The following is a 13,666-nucleotide window of genomic DNA, read 5'->3' on the forward strand; positions in this document are numbered from 1 at the left end:
GCTGAGGGATAAAAACTAAGTCTCTTCTCAGTTGTACCTGCATTTTATAAGCCAATCACCAGAAAAGACAAATGGGCCAATGATCATGGTGCTCCTCAGGTCAAAACAATATTTAATTTCCATTTTAAACTTACGTTCTTAGGTTTGACCAAAATTGAGTGACTCTTAACTGTAGTATTTAAGTGAAGGTTAGCAGTTGCAACTGTTTTGTTTTCTGGCTGTTTAATTGTCCTGTCCCTGGCTGCCCATGCTATGCTCTCTTGACCTCTACATCATCTTGCCTAATAAGTAAATTGTTTTTCTTTTACTTCTAAAGAAAATGCAATCGTTTATACCTACTACTCGAGGCAAAACTTAATGGCGAGATTTCCCAGTACCTACTGTAATGTTCACCCTACTGTCGTTAATACCGAAGTGAAATCGGGCCAAGAGAATTTGCTTTATGGTTTTCCAGGTTCTGGGTCTTACCTGTCTAGCTTTTCTTATATAACAGTGAAGCAGACCCAAAATAATTTCTCACACTGCCTTCAGTTTTCAGGGTGCCCCACAAAGGGTCGGAAAAGATCACCCTCTTTTAAAACAAGACTAACAATAGCTAGGCTACTCTGCAAGTAACGCAGTTAGCAGTTTCTCTCCTGATAACTTTTAAAATGAGAGATCAGGAAAGAGCTCTGAGCACCTCTGAAATAAATTTTTCTATCACCTTTGCACAACTTTGTTGAACAGACCACGCAGTTAAATCCCTTTGAATTGATGGCGAAGTAGAAATGAATTCCTTCCTGACCGCAGGTAACCGAGGGAGGGAGAGGCGGGCATGGAGGGGCGCAAGCGCTGGTTTCAAGACATCCAGAGAGGTCTGATCGCCTCTCCAAGACCGGGGTTCATCAAGTTAAACCCAATACTGAGGATGCTTGGTGTTGAAATGACGCCACCCTCCAAAGGCATCAGAGAGCTACATCAACTGCATATCGGCAATTAGCAATGACGGGAAATAGCAAGATAATCTTCATTTTGGGGAGGCGGAGGTGAGGGTGGAGTAGTTGGCTTTACAAAGATTTGTTGCCCCAAATCTTTATCTTTCCCACAAAGATTCTTGGCCCTTTGTATTTCACCTTGGGAGGGTCTCTTCCCTTCCTAGATAAGAGAAATTCAATCAAGTCAATTAAGTTGCAGCTTTCAAAACCTCTTGAGTTTTAGATAATGGTCAGTTTCCTCGACTCCTTTCCCACTCGGTTCCCTCTCCTCTCACCTTTCCTGGGGGTGTCCGCACCCTCAGCCCCGCACAAGCCTCGGCGGACGGCGGAGGCCCGGGAGGCCCAGGGCGGGACTGCGAGAACGTGGCGCCGCGCGGTGGGCGAGGAGCCGGGGGAGAGCCGCTTGCGCACCCCGCCGAATCCACCGCGAAATACCGGAGCTATGTTTTCTAAACCTTGACCGCCCAATCGGAGTTAGCGAGGAAAACACATCTCTGCCCTGGGGGGCCGAGCGGGGACCCAGGCCCAAGCCGTCTTCAAGGCTGGTGCCGCGCTCTGGGCCCCACGCACAGCCCGCAGGCCACCCAGGGGCGACGTTAAGGCTCTGGTGCCGGTTCCCCCTCTCCCTCTGGTGGGAGCCGCGGACCTCTGCCGAGCCCAGTCTGCCTCTCTCCGCCTCGGTCAGGCCTCTCCGGCTCTGGCCGCGCCTGGGCTCAGTGCGCCGCCGCGAGGCCTGCGCATCGCCAGCCTGGAGAGGAGCGCGACTCCTCGGGCCCTGAATTCAGGCTTGTGGGTGCCCGTCGCCGGGGGACGTCACGGCCTGGCCGAGCTGGTGTGTGTCACTGCGTGTGTGTGCGCGCGCGCGTGTGTGGTCCGGCGGGCGCCTTGCATGGGAGGGAACGTGGGCCGAGACAACGAGAGAGCCGGGAGCTGGGCCCACCGGGCCTGGAGACCTGGCGGGGCCCGCGGCCTCTTGCTTCCCTCGTCTCCCGGGAGGAAGCGCCGCAGACGGCTGGGTCTCCTACCCGCAGCGAAGGGCGAGGCCGCCGCCGCCGCAACACCAGGGGGCTCCCGCCGCGCCTGCGGCCCCTGGTGTCCAGGGCTGACTTGGCGCCGACACGGGGTCCTGCTGGGCCTGCCTGGGGCTCCCCAGAGACCCCCCCCCAGGAAAGCCAGGTGCTTGGCTAGTAGGTCTGGAGGAGTGATGCGTGGGTGTTCCGCCTTCCCCTGGGGTCCTCGCCTCTGAGCTGAGGCTTTCAGGGGGAGCCTGCGGATTTCTAAGCTACATTTGGCTCATCCCCTTTCTCCTACTCCTCTATGTTTCGTTGTCTAAACCGAGTGCCCTTCTTTTCTTTTTTGGACCCGGGGCAGGACTCAGTGGCCTTGAAGACCGGATGTCGCTCCTGGAACCGGGAAGGGGTGCCTTTGAGGTCCTTGAAAGCGCCAGGCAGCCCATTCCGGTTACCTGCAGGACAGAGGCCGCTGTCGCGTGCCCGCCTCCACTTAACCAGAAGCGCGCGTTGGGACTGCCGCCCCCCGCACGCACACCGTGTGTTTGAACCCGCATCTAACACCGGGTGAAAACTTCGTTGTGTTCCCCCGGCAAGGCTGTAATCCAAAACCAGGCGTGCCCGTGTTAGGTGGTGGTTTATTGCTTACAAAGACGTGTTTTAATCATGTAAAAGAAACAAAGGACCCGGGGCAGGAGACGGGCGCATCCCAGGATCTCACACAAGTGGGAGGGGACATCGCAGAAAACAACCCAAATGGGAAGATGCAGGGTCCGGCTCAGCCATGACCTCGACCTGCTCCTTGCCTTCCTTTGAAACCTTTACGAAGGACAGCTTTCTCTCTCCACCTTTCTTACCACAAAACGGTCCAAGCCCCAGTCATGCATCTGCCTGCCCAGATCTGCGACCAGTGCCTCGAACATCTGTTTTTCTCTTCTCCACGGCCAGCACCCTGCAAGCTCAGCGTGCCCTGATAAACCTGATCCCTTAGTCGCCCCATTTCCTTCTGTGCGTCAGATGTGGAGCCCCTGGGACTTTCCCTGGAGATAGAGATAGCGACCCCCCCAAACAAAACCCACCCCGATGTTTTTCAGTATTAGGCTCTGAAATTGCACAGATGATGGGATTTGTCTTGGACAGAATTTACATTACATGTGAGACCGTCGTGCTCCTGTGTATTGAGACACATCGTATGGGATTGCTTGGAGCATCTCTTCCAAAATGCCTGTTAAATAGCAACATGAGACCTTAAGATGGGTTTTGGTTTTTAACCCGATTGAAACAAAATTTAGGCACTATTTAGAAAGCGCAGTTTTTCTGGTAAAAGCGGTTCGAAGGAAGCGGACCCCAGTGCAGCAGCTGGAGGAAGCTTCCGTATGCAGACGAGGCTGGAGACAAGTAAGCGGGCATGCCTTTGAAGGGCCTTCTACCTTGCAGCAGTCTCTACAGGCAAGGGAAGTGCCCGCAGTTCTAAGGACAATCAGCAGACTTCCTCTCTTGCAAGCAGTGTGCTTTATAGTTAAAAACCAACTTGCTCTTGACTGCAAACAAACAATAAGCAAATTCAAATAAAGGAGTCCTACCAAGTCCAACCCATTTGGCCAAAGATAACTGCAGGTACCAGCGAGTTTAGGCCATCACTAGGGCGAAGGTGAGCTTCAAATTTTGTTTTTTTCCTCGAGGAAAAGTCGAGCAGCGTGAGGTTTATGACTCACTTTTATTCCTTAATCTCCACCTTTTACTTTCAATTCTTAGTGTAAGAAAACATGATATTTTGGGGGGGAGGGGGGACCAAAAACAACAACAACAACAAAGAATCCCACAGCAAACATAATGGTAAGTGACCAAAGTTTGAATTGGCTTCTGTTTCAGCACCACAAGGAAAGAAATCTGTCCTAGAATCAGATAGACTCCTCTGCCTCCCTCTCCGTTGTCTTTGCCTTCGTTTGCCTACTGCGGAGGTGAGAAGGGGGCCTTTTGGATTAAGCGTTTCTTAGTCTACTTGACATCACTAGGAGACACTTCCAGCCGCGGGCTTCTTTAAAAATACGATGCCGGTTTCTAGCAGCTATACGGTTGCAGATTCCCTCCCACCCGCCTTGAACTGACCGTGATGGGACCAGCAAATTCCGCCTTTGGGAGCCCTAGGAACAGCAGTTACTGCACCCTGCGAGTCTGTCTGCTCGCCCTCTATCCCAGGTTCCCGAGGGTAAGGTTGGAAAGCCCCTTAGAGACAGTTTTGGGTGGAGTGAAGGCTCTCCCTTAGGCCCTGCCCCCAACCTCCCAACTGGAATCTCCAGAGGCCTTAGGCTACACTGGAACCTGAAACATCACTCATCCCAGCCTACGGTTGTTAAAATCCCTTCCTAGAACCAATAGTCACATTTTAGGCTCATGGGCCATTAATAAAAATCTCCTTAACATTCAAATGGCTCTAAAATGCCTCGATAGCAGATTATTGGGGCCTAATGGACATCGTGTGTGATAACATGGTCCGTGAGGAGGAAGGTTCTGGAGTGGGTGTCTGACTACAGCTACCTGATTATCAGCTTACAGCCCAACCACTTTTTAGCTGCGATGCTCTTAAGAAGAGGCTTTCTTCCCGACATCAGAGCGGGAGACTTCTGTGTTCTTCGTTTAACCGGATTTAACAACCGCAAAGTGTTCTGGAAAGGGGAGGGGAAAACCTGCCTGGAGGCTTAAGGTCACCTCCGGACATACGAGGGGCGGACCGCGGGACACTGCCCCTCCCCTCTGCTTTTCACGAAGCGATGCCCGAAAGGCGGCTGGGGCCGATAAGAGGCCCTCGCCTGGGGTGCGGGTATCGCCGTAAGCCTGGGGTTTCCGCGCGGGATTCCCGCGCGTTCGGGCCTCGGAGCAGAGCCCCTGAAGCGGCAGCTCGGTTGGCCCCGACAGGTCCAGCTCCGTCCGGAACACTCGCGAGGTTCTCTTGCCCGCGGAGGGGAAGCCTTCCGGCCGGGGTGCGCGCAATCGACGGCGCTAGGACGCCCTGGCAGCTGCTGTGGCGCCAGGGAGGGAGTGGGCTCCTGGGTTTCAACAAAAAATGTGGCAAGTGCAGCTTGTTCCCATTCTCGACCCCCACCTCTGACCCAGCCAACTAAGGGAAACCCTCCCAAAAGCTGGGCCTCCCGTGGCTGCAAAGTACACACGGGCATCGCCCCTAGGCAGAGGGTATTTGGAGTCCGCAGAGAGTACCCGGGGCGGCTGTGGGGGTCTCTGGAGTGGCCGAGAGGCAGCTTTCCCGCCAGCTGCGTGAGACGTCAAGAGCACGACCTACGCCTGCGATGGGCACCAGCCCCAGAAGCGGGCCTCGAACCCACGTCTCCCTCCCCGTGCTCGCGGCCGCACGTGCCCGGGTCGCCAGGTCCCCTGCGGAGTGGCAGACTGGGCCACGCCCACCTGGCAGAGGCGAAGGACAGGGCCCCGGGGCACAGCGCCGCTGCTCTTGGAGGCGGAGGAGGCGCAGGGAATTAGTGGCCCGCGTGCTCCTTGTGCTCCCACCGCTTCCGCGGTCTTGACGAGGATCAGAGAGTGGTGGGTGTGAGCGTAACGACGCCAGGAGGCAACAAGGCGGGCGCGTTTGCTCTTTTCGCCTCGTGCCCAGAACACGGCCCCACGCTGGGCGGGCTCCTACATCCAAACTTCCTCGCTCCAGGAAGGAAGTTTGTGGTGAAAGGATGCGGGAACGGAGACAGGCTTGTCCTGAGAGCTCGCGACCTGGCGTCACTCCTGCTTCCCGGGACCGGGCTGGGCTTGGGTATCAGAACGGAGTGTGCCGGGTCCGGAGGCAGAGTCGGAGCTGTCCCCGGGCCCTCGCGGAAGTGCGCCCGCCCACGCGCCGAGGGCATGGACTGCGGCTGGTGGCGGCTTCTAGTTCCAAGTAGAGACCTCAGCAGCTGGGGCGGTCAGATACCCCGTGCCAGCACGTGTGGAAGACTTATGGTAAAATAAGTATTCTAACAGGAATTTTGAGTTACTTTTGCACACATAGGGTGCACATATCAAGTTTTCCCCTGAGTCTTTCTTGGCCACTAATTGAGGATCTTTGAGTTATGCTTGGTTAGAAATTTCCAGCCACTAATTCTTATTGTTATAGCAGTGCTAAAGAATTTTTTAAAATATGGGATGCAGATATTTTGGGCAATTACATATATATGTCTAAAAATGAAATTAGGTAATTTTGGAAAAAAGATCATATTACTATTTTAAATTGATGGGAGTCTAACTGAAGTGCATTTTTCAATAGCTCTTCTCACTGATTAAGTTGACTCTATTTTTAATTTTAGTCTGAGTTGGCCACTTGAGGCTTTAAAGGCTAACAAGAACTCAGTCTATTTGTTAATTACCTTTATGAAAAAGCATAGCCTTTATTTGGTCTTAAAATAGATCATAGATAGGTCCCTCTGATTTTGAGACGGGGGAGAAATGGAAAACTTCATTCAAACATGCATTCACCATTTTCAAGGACAAATAATTAAATTGAGTAAACCAATAATCTTGATTCCTGATCATTTTAAATGGGCATATTGCTTTCTCTGCTCCCATGTTTTTTTCTTTTCTTTCCTATGTATTGATAAAGGCATGGAATGTGTAATACACACTTTTACTAAAAGATGTCTAAGTTGATTCTTTTTCAGGAATTTTTAACCTGTGGTTCAAGCAACCCTTTGGGAATGATAGTTTATGAATAGATTGTCCACGCGAGGATGGGTGCGTTGCCTCAATTGTATGGAAAATTTTTTGTCTGTGTATTCAGTGTTATTTTTCTGGGCAGGAGATCTATAGCTTTCATCATAGTCACAAAAGGGTCTGCAATCACCCCAAATTAAGAGCCATTGTTTTTATGATGCATCTATTGTGAATGAAAGGTGAATTTGGAGATGGAAACTTGTTCCTGGTAACAAATGGACAAGATGGCAGCCCCATAAAATTTAAATCTACCCTTAACTTTTTGAAACCTTGATTTTTTTTAAAACAAAGCAATCTAAAAAGTCCCCTTTATTTCTAAATACTACCTAGTCAGGCCTAACTTGAATTGCTGTCCATGACGCTATTTGTATATACTATATTCTAAAATAATAAATGAAGTAAATATGAGTTATTTTTAATATTATCTACATATGAAATATAAAGTAAAAAATGTAAGCAAATATTTTAATGATTCAGACTAAAAAGCCTTTTTAACCAAAACAAAATAATCAACAATAATAACAGCAACAAAATATTATGTGGTCCTAATTAAATATTTCAGAAAATTTCGTGTCAATTGGTTCTCTCTCCCTTTCTCTCTCTGCATATACATGAATTTACCAACAAAAAATTTTCTGTTGAAAAGTTTTTTATTTTCCTTAAAGCTTGATGGTTGTCAAAGGTGAATGAAACCATAGGTATGGGAGGTGGGATTTTCTGACGGAATCAGAAGGTGGGCATGGTAATGCCATCCGGGTGAGGAATTCAAGGTCAAAAGGTATAATCACCTGTCGGGGATCCAGGGTAGAAGTTAAATTAAATACTCAGAGGCCTGTCATTCAGAAGAGTAGACTTTGCCCATTCCCCGCTACCCACGATCCCCAGTTTACTTCCAACCTTGTCTGAGAGGATATCTTCCATTAGTGCAAGAGAGGAAGCATAATCTACGGGTGTATTTAGCATTTCATCTTTGCTCAGAGGCTTCCATTTAGAGGAACCATTGCAGCAAAGATTTGGATCTGGTCCCTAAAATAGCTTGAACCAGGCGACCTCAGGCAAGTAGACACAAGATACTAGCAATTTATTTCATATCAGCTCCCAAGCCATCACCAGATGATAACAACCCTTGGACATCGTTAATCTCTGCTTGACTCAAACTGGTGACCGCAAGGTGAAAGGCAGGGCGTTATCTCTGAGCGATTCGTGTGGCCTTCCACAGATTGCCAGTTGGGCCAATACAATTGAAGCCTCTTCTCCAGTGGTTACTTTAAAAATTTCATATCCAAAGTCTTTGGTCTTTGTTGGACTGGAAGGTAGGAGGGCTTTATCAAGGAAAATGCCCTAGGACAAGATGTGGGAGCTTAGAATCCAGTACAAATTAAAAAGGTTGAAAAGGTAACTGTGTGTGCTTCTTGCCCAATAAACTTTGAACATCACTGTGACTATGACTAGAAAAAGCCTCTGGAAGTGAATGTTTTTTGCTAAACAGTAGAGGGAAAATGCACCTTAAAAAATAAGAGGCAACGTGCTATCTAGAATTGGTTTTATTGTTTTGAAAATTGCTTTATTTTTGCCATTTGTAAGGTCAGTACAGATCACCATAAACTCATTTGGTATCATTCTAGGGCTAGATGGAGCAACGGAAAGTGGGGGGAACAGTGGAGAATAAATGAAAGGGGTGTACTGGTAAACAAAAGCTGCCCTGTGTGCTGGTGCCCAGAGGGAAACCAGACCAAGTTACCTGCAGGGGGAACTGCCACTATTTGCATTTTTCAGATACGCAGAGGGAACAGTTTTAGCTTCATATCCTAGGGTATTCAGCTCTAGCCAGAAGTCATAGAAACGTGACTTTTCTACTTGGTGGAATTATTCTGCCCCTGCCACTTCAATATCCTAGTTGTAATAATTCTATTTGATTTTGCTAGATGGCTCTAGAAAGAATTGACAAAAAAAATTGAGAGGTTTCAAAAATATTGCAGCTGTTTTAATGATATGTTTGCTAAGGTCCATGTGTTGAAGTAGATTATTGATGATAGTAAAAGTCAAAACAAATTATTTTAGGTATTTTTAGCAATAAGCTTCTTTGGACAGGATCAAAGATCAACTTGATACATGCAGAATTTCATTTGTTCGTAAACAATCTCACTGAGACACCCCACGATGTTATTCCATAACTTCATTCCTAGATCCTGCTTGCTGCTCTAGCTTTTTAATTAACTAGTATTTTCAAAATCTACTACATTGTTTGGTATCTTCTCTCCAAAATAAACCAAGCTATAATTACTAATCACAGGATGGGTGCATTGTATACAATTGGCAAAGGGACACCCCTTATGATAGTAAGTCACGGATTGATAACATGGTGCATTTTGTAACATCAGACTATTGTCTAAGTGATTGTGGGGAAACAGGGCATCGAATAAACAACGAAGTCTTGTGACTGCTTACAGCTGGCCTTGGCTCCACTGTCTTGCTGACAGCGTTAAAAAAATAGAAAGAAAATCACGGCATCTGCCTGGTCAGACAAGAGGCAAAACATCACGTTAGAGTATTTAGACGGAATTACAATTTCAAAACTCTCCTTTAGCATCTCTCTGCTTCATGAGACGTGGTCTGGATAGAGGCTAGAGCTTAGAAAGGGAGACAAGGCCTGTGTTCCCTGGGTCTAGTGCTGCCACATCTTCATGATGGCGATGCTGAAGATAGGATCATCTCCCATATTGAGATGACTTGCATATACCTTAAGCCATTATGCAGGGCATTGGGCTATGCAATTTACAGTGCACTGGACTGGGTGATCTATCCAAATTGACACATTTACTATTTTCCAGAGGTCAGTTTTCATTGTAGGCCTATTGATAGAATTTTACATTTGTGTGTGTCGCTGATAACTTGATGGACCTGGTACCAAGGGAAGCCTGAAGCTTCCCTGTGGATGTGTAATCTGTGCTCATCCTGCTCATCTTTTCTGAATATTTTGAGCTTTATCTGAGCTTCGGATAATTTTACTCAAACTTCATATACAAATTGGGTTTTTGGTTTTGGGCTGTGTCTCCAGCTCTTCCAACAGTGTAGAAATCCTCACGCAACATTACTTAATAAGGAGATGTGACTTCCAAGTGCCTTAGAAAGTGTAACTCAGTACACATTTTCGTTATTTGAGAAGTTGGCTCCCAGTTTCACTAGGGGAGTAGTTAAGGGTAGTGGTGACACATTCAGGTTTCAGGGTTGGATTGTCTGGGTTTAATTCAAGCTCCGCTACAATGAGGTAGATCTTTGTCCTTATGGAGATTACTTAACCCCTCTGTGCCTTAGTGTCCTCATCTGTAAAAGAGGAAACATAAAGTTTGTACTTTCCCAATTGTTGTGAGAATTAAAGCACTTAGCTCAGTGTCTGGTGGGCAGTAAGTGCCTGTCCCTGTTCCCTCTTATTTTTGTCACCATGATTGTCATTGACATTGTAGTCAGTCTCTGGCCAGCAAAACTGAGTCAGAGTAGGAAGCCTTACTGAATGAATGATGACTGTACTTATTCTACTAAAATGACAGGAACGCAAATACAATAGAAAGAAAGAATACAATAAGAGTGACTGTGTAATATTGTATAAGTATCAAATTTAGATGTAGCATAACTGCATAGTTAAATTCGTTTTGCATTGTTTGCCTTTGTCACAAAGAATCTGTATGTTTTGTTCAATAGTCAAAAAAATCATGAGTATTTCAAAATCTGCAAATATATTTGGAAACAAAGGAAATAAGAACAAGGAAAAATTTGACAAGGTGGTCAAGGTATAACAAAACAAACCACCCTACTATCTTTAAATCATACTTCTAGTCCTCTCCATGTAAGATTTAAAATATTTATCCATCACTGCAAGTAGCTTTTTTCCCCACTCTGAAACAACCTGCTCTCACTCTATTTAAGAATGATACTGGCATCTTTACTCCCACATAGTGTAGGTTAATCCAGTCTGTGGGCAATATTTATTGCCCCCCCCCCAAAAAAAAGACTGTCAAAACTTGGTTTTCATTTCTGTTTAAACATGGCTCAAAAAGGCCTGTCAACACATTTCACATTGGAATTTAACAAGAGAAATGTGATCAAGTAGTTTAGTAATAAAGACCTTGTATATTGGACTCTTGTTTTTTTTTAAAAAAAGGAGTAGGAAAATAATTGGAAATAAAAAAGGCATCTTATGCAAATCAACTAGGATGGATGATGGCAGAAGGAGAAGAGAACAGGGTAATGAATTTGTTCAAATGAATTTACTGAAGATGGCGATTCAGCTCTCTAAGGAATTACAGAGAAAACGAGTAAGTGGCTGGAGAGGCCGATAGCTCAAGAAAGCCTGAATAGGCAAAATGGACTACATTTGCGAAGAGCAAAACTTTAGTCATCAGCTTCCGCAGTTCTTCAGCACACAGGTCTGTGCATGCAATTTGTTTAAGATTGCAAAATCAAAACGTGTCTCTGAGGGCATAGACATGGAGGCAAGACCTCCTTTGTGATGTCTGCAATGGAGCAAGGACCTGACGACCACCTGCAAATGTCTGAAAGGCATCACCCACCAGGCAGGCAGAATTGTCTAGGGCCATCCAAGGGGCTAATTTGAAATAAAGAGATAAAAACAAAACACCTCCCGATGATGACCCCTCAGGAGCTATGGAAGAGTCCTTTAAGGGAAGTGGCAGAACCTCCAATTCGGAACATTTAAAGCCAGGGAAAAACTCTTAGAATTAAGCCTTGGGAACTGTCCAACAGTAGTGGAGGGCCGGACTCACTGCTAAATGACTTGATAGGTTTCCATCTATAATGTATCTTACTGAATGCTTATTAAACATCACTCTTATTTTTCAATTCCTTTGACAGTTTTGACACTAATGATGTTACTGCCAAAGGGATTTCTGTAGATTTATATAGATTTGCATTTGTTCCATGAGGAAACATAGTTATTTAATTAGAGTTAGTATTTGCCTTGAAGACACTTCAGCTTTGACCTCCTCAGAAGATTGAAAGAATAACCAAGCACATTGCCAGCTTCTCTGCCTGCTATCAATGTCTTCAAGCAGCAGACACTAACTGCATTACTGACAATTATATGAATAATAAAATCATAATATTTCCCTGGCCCCGGAGACATTAAAATGCTAGAATTGGTACAGGAAAGGATTCTCAGGTGTCAAGCATGTTCAAAATTAAGTTTCCACTAAAACTTTCATTAGGATTTAAGAAAACCAGGACCATCATAAGATGTATCTGTTCATTAAGCAAATTGTTAAGGGTCTTTTCTGTAGCAGGCATTCTCCTAGGTCTGGAACACACAAGGCTTCAGTTTCCATGGAGTTCATGTTTGTGGGAGAACATACTGATGGGTGGTCATAACAAGAGCCAGGAACTTCTGAGTCAAAAGGAAAACACTGGCGGGTTTAAAGATGTACGGAAATGTAAGTGGCCCTGGAAACTTAGTGTTGATCAGCATGCTAATGAATGGAAACACATCGGAATAGAATTCAGATGTTCTAATGAACGGGAAGCACAGTTTGTGAGGCTCCGCATGTTAGTCTCTCTGGGTGACCTGGGCGTGTGGAGAGAGGTGTTCCACGCTGAGAACATGCGTGAGTCCTAGGGCCTGTGGCTGCCGAAGCTCCGTATGGTGTCCTGTGTCCTGGCCTTGTTGTGTGACAGTTGCTGCTAACAAGCTTGGCTTTGGCTTGAACATCTTTGAAACTGCCCCCTCCCTTACCCTTTCCAATTACCTCAATCAAACTGACTCCTGAAAAATAGGGCTGTTAACAGAATGGCCAACGTATCACTCGAATAGGCAAAAGCAATCATTTGGTGTTTTCTGTAGACGTGCTGATGACAAATTAAAGAAAGTCCTTTTTTGGAAAAGACAGTCCATGAAGAGGTGTCTTCATGTTTAATGACTTCAGGCAGTTGGAAACTCCGCCGAGTAGCAGCCCAGCCAAAGGGGGCATCAAAATCGAAGACAGATACAGTGGCTTGGTGCAGGGTTTCCTTTTGAGTTTCAGGTACAAAAATTCAAACCCAGGGTGGTGTATTCTCACATTCTGGGGCTACCAGCATAATTATTACTGTCCTTGCGGTGTAATACGACCTTGCAAAGTGTCACACAAGAATTCCTCTAAATTGTTTGTTTCATTACTCTTCCTCCTCCTCCCCAGCTTCTATTTCTTGGCTCTGTTCTTTTCTGTAGTTCCCTTTCTCTCTGTCTTTCCTCCCTCCAAATGGCATTGTGGGGTTGAATTCACCAGGTGTGCAAACTTCCTCCCTCATCTGACACTTCTTTGGCAGAAAGCACAGGTAACCCAGCAGGTATTTTCAGGGTCAAGTTAAAAAAATAACAAAACCTGCCAATGCAGATTTCCTTCTTGTGGCTCCCAGCATCAATGTGTTCTCAAAAAGACTGCTGTGGCTTTAATATTTCCCTTTTTACAGCTGGCGTGGACTTGGCAGTCCACCCACAGCGTACCACCTTTCTCCTACAAGCGTCTTTGTTGGGACCAGAGGATGACTGGCGTTTCCCCTGGTCCCAAGGCGCAGAGGGGAGGGACAGGAGCGAGGTGGTGAACAGCTTTATTCTGTTCAGAGTTAATCGGAACAAGTATGCCGTTAGGTCTCAATTCAAACTTCAGTGGTCACTGTTAGGTCCTTGATTCATTGGAAGTGAGCTGACTTGGTAAAATGCTGAAGATTTTACACTAAGCTCTGTATCACGGAAAAACTGCTTCCTCTCAAGTTAATGGCCAATACGATGATGCTCTGAGCCCCGATTAGATGTCCATTTCCGTTTCTTCAGATTAGATGAGCACAGCCCTGACACTAGGTTTGGTTGTTGCTTCTGTATTACCAGTTTCACCTGGGAAAGTTGATTGGTGATCACTTTATCATAGAGTACAGTGGAAATCAAGGACACATGACAATTAAACTCTACCAGTATCACGTTCATAT

This window comes from Hipposideros armiger, unplaced genomic scaffold (assembly GCF_001890085.2).
Source record: "Hipposideros armiger isolate ML-2016 unplaced genomic scaffold, ASM189008v1 scaffold_5, whole genome shotgun sequence".
Taxonomy (NCBI): domain Eukaryota; kingdom Metazoa; phylum Chordata; class Mammalia; order Chiroptera; family Hipposideridae; genus Hipposideros; species Hipposideros armiger.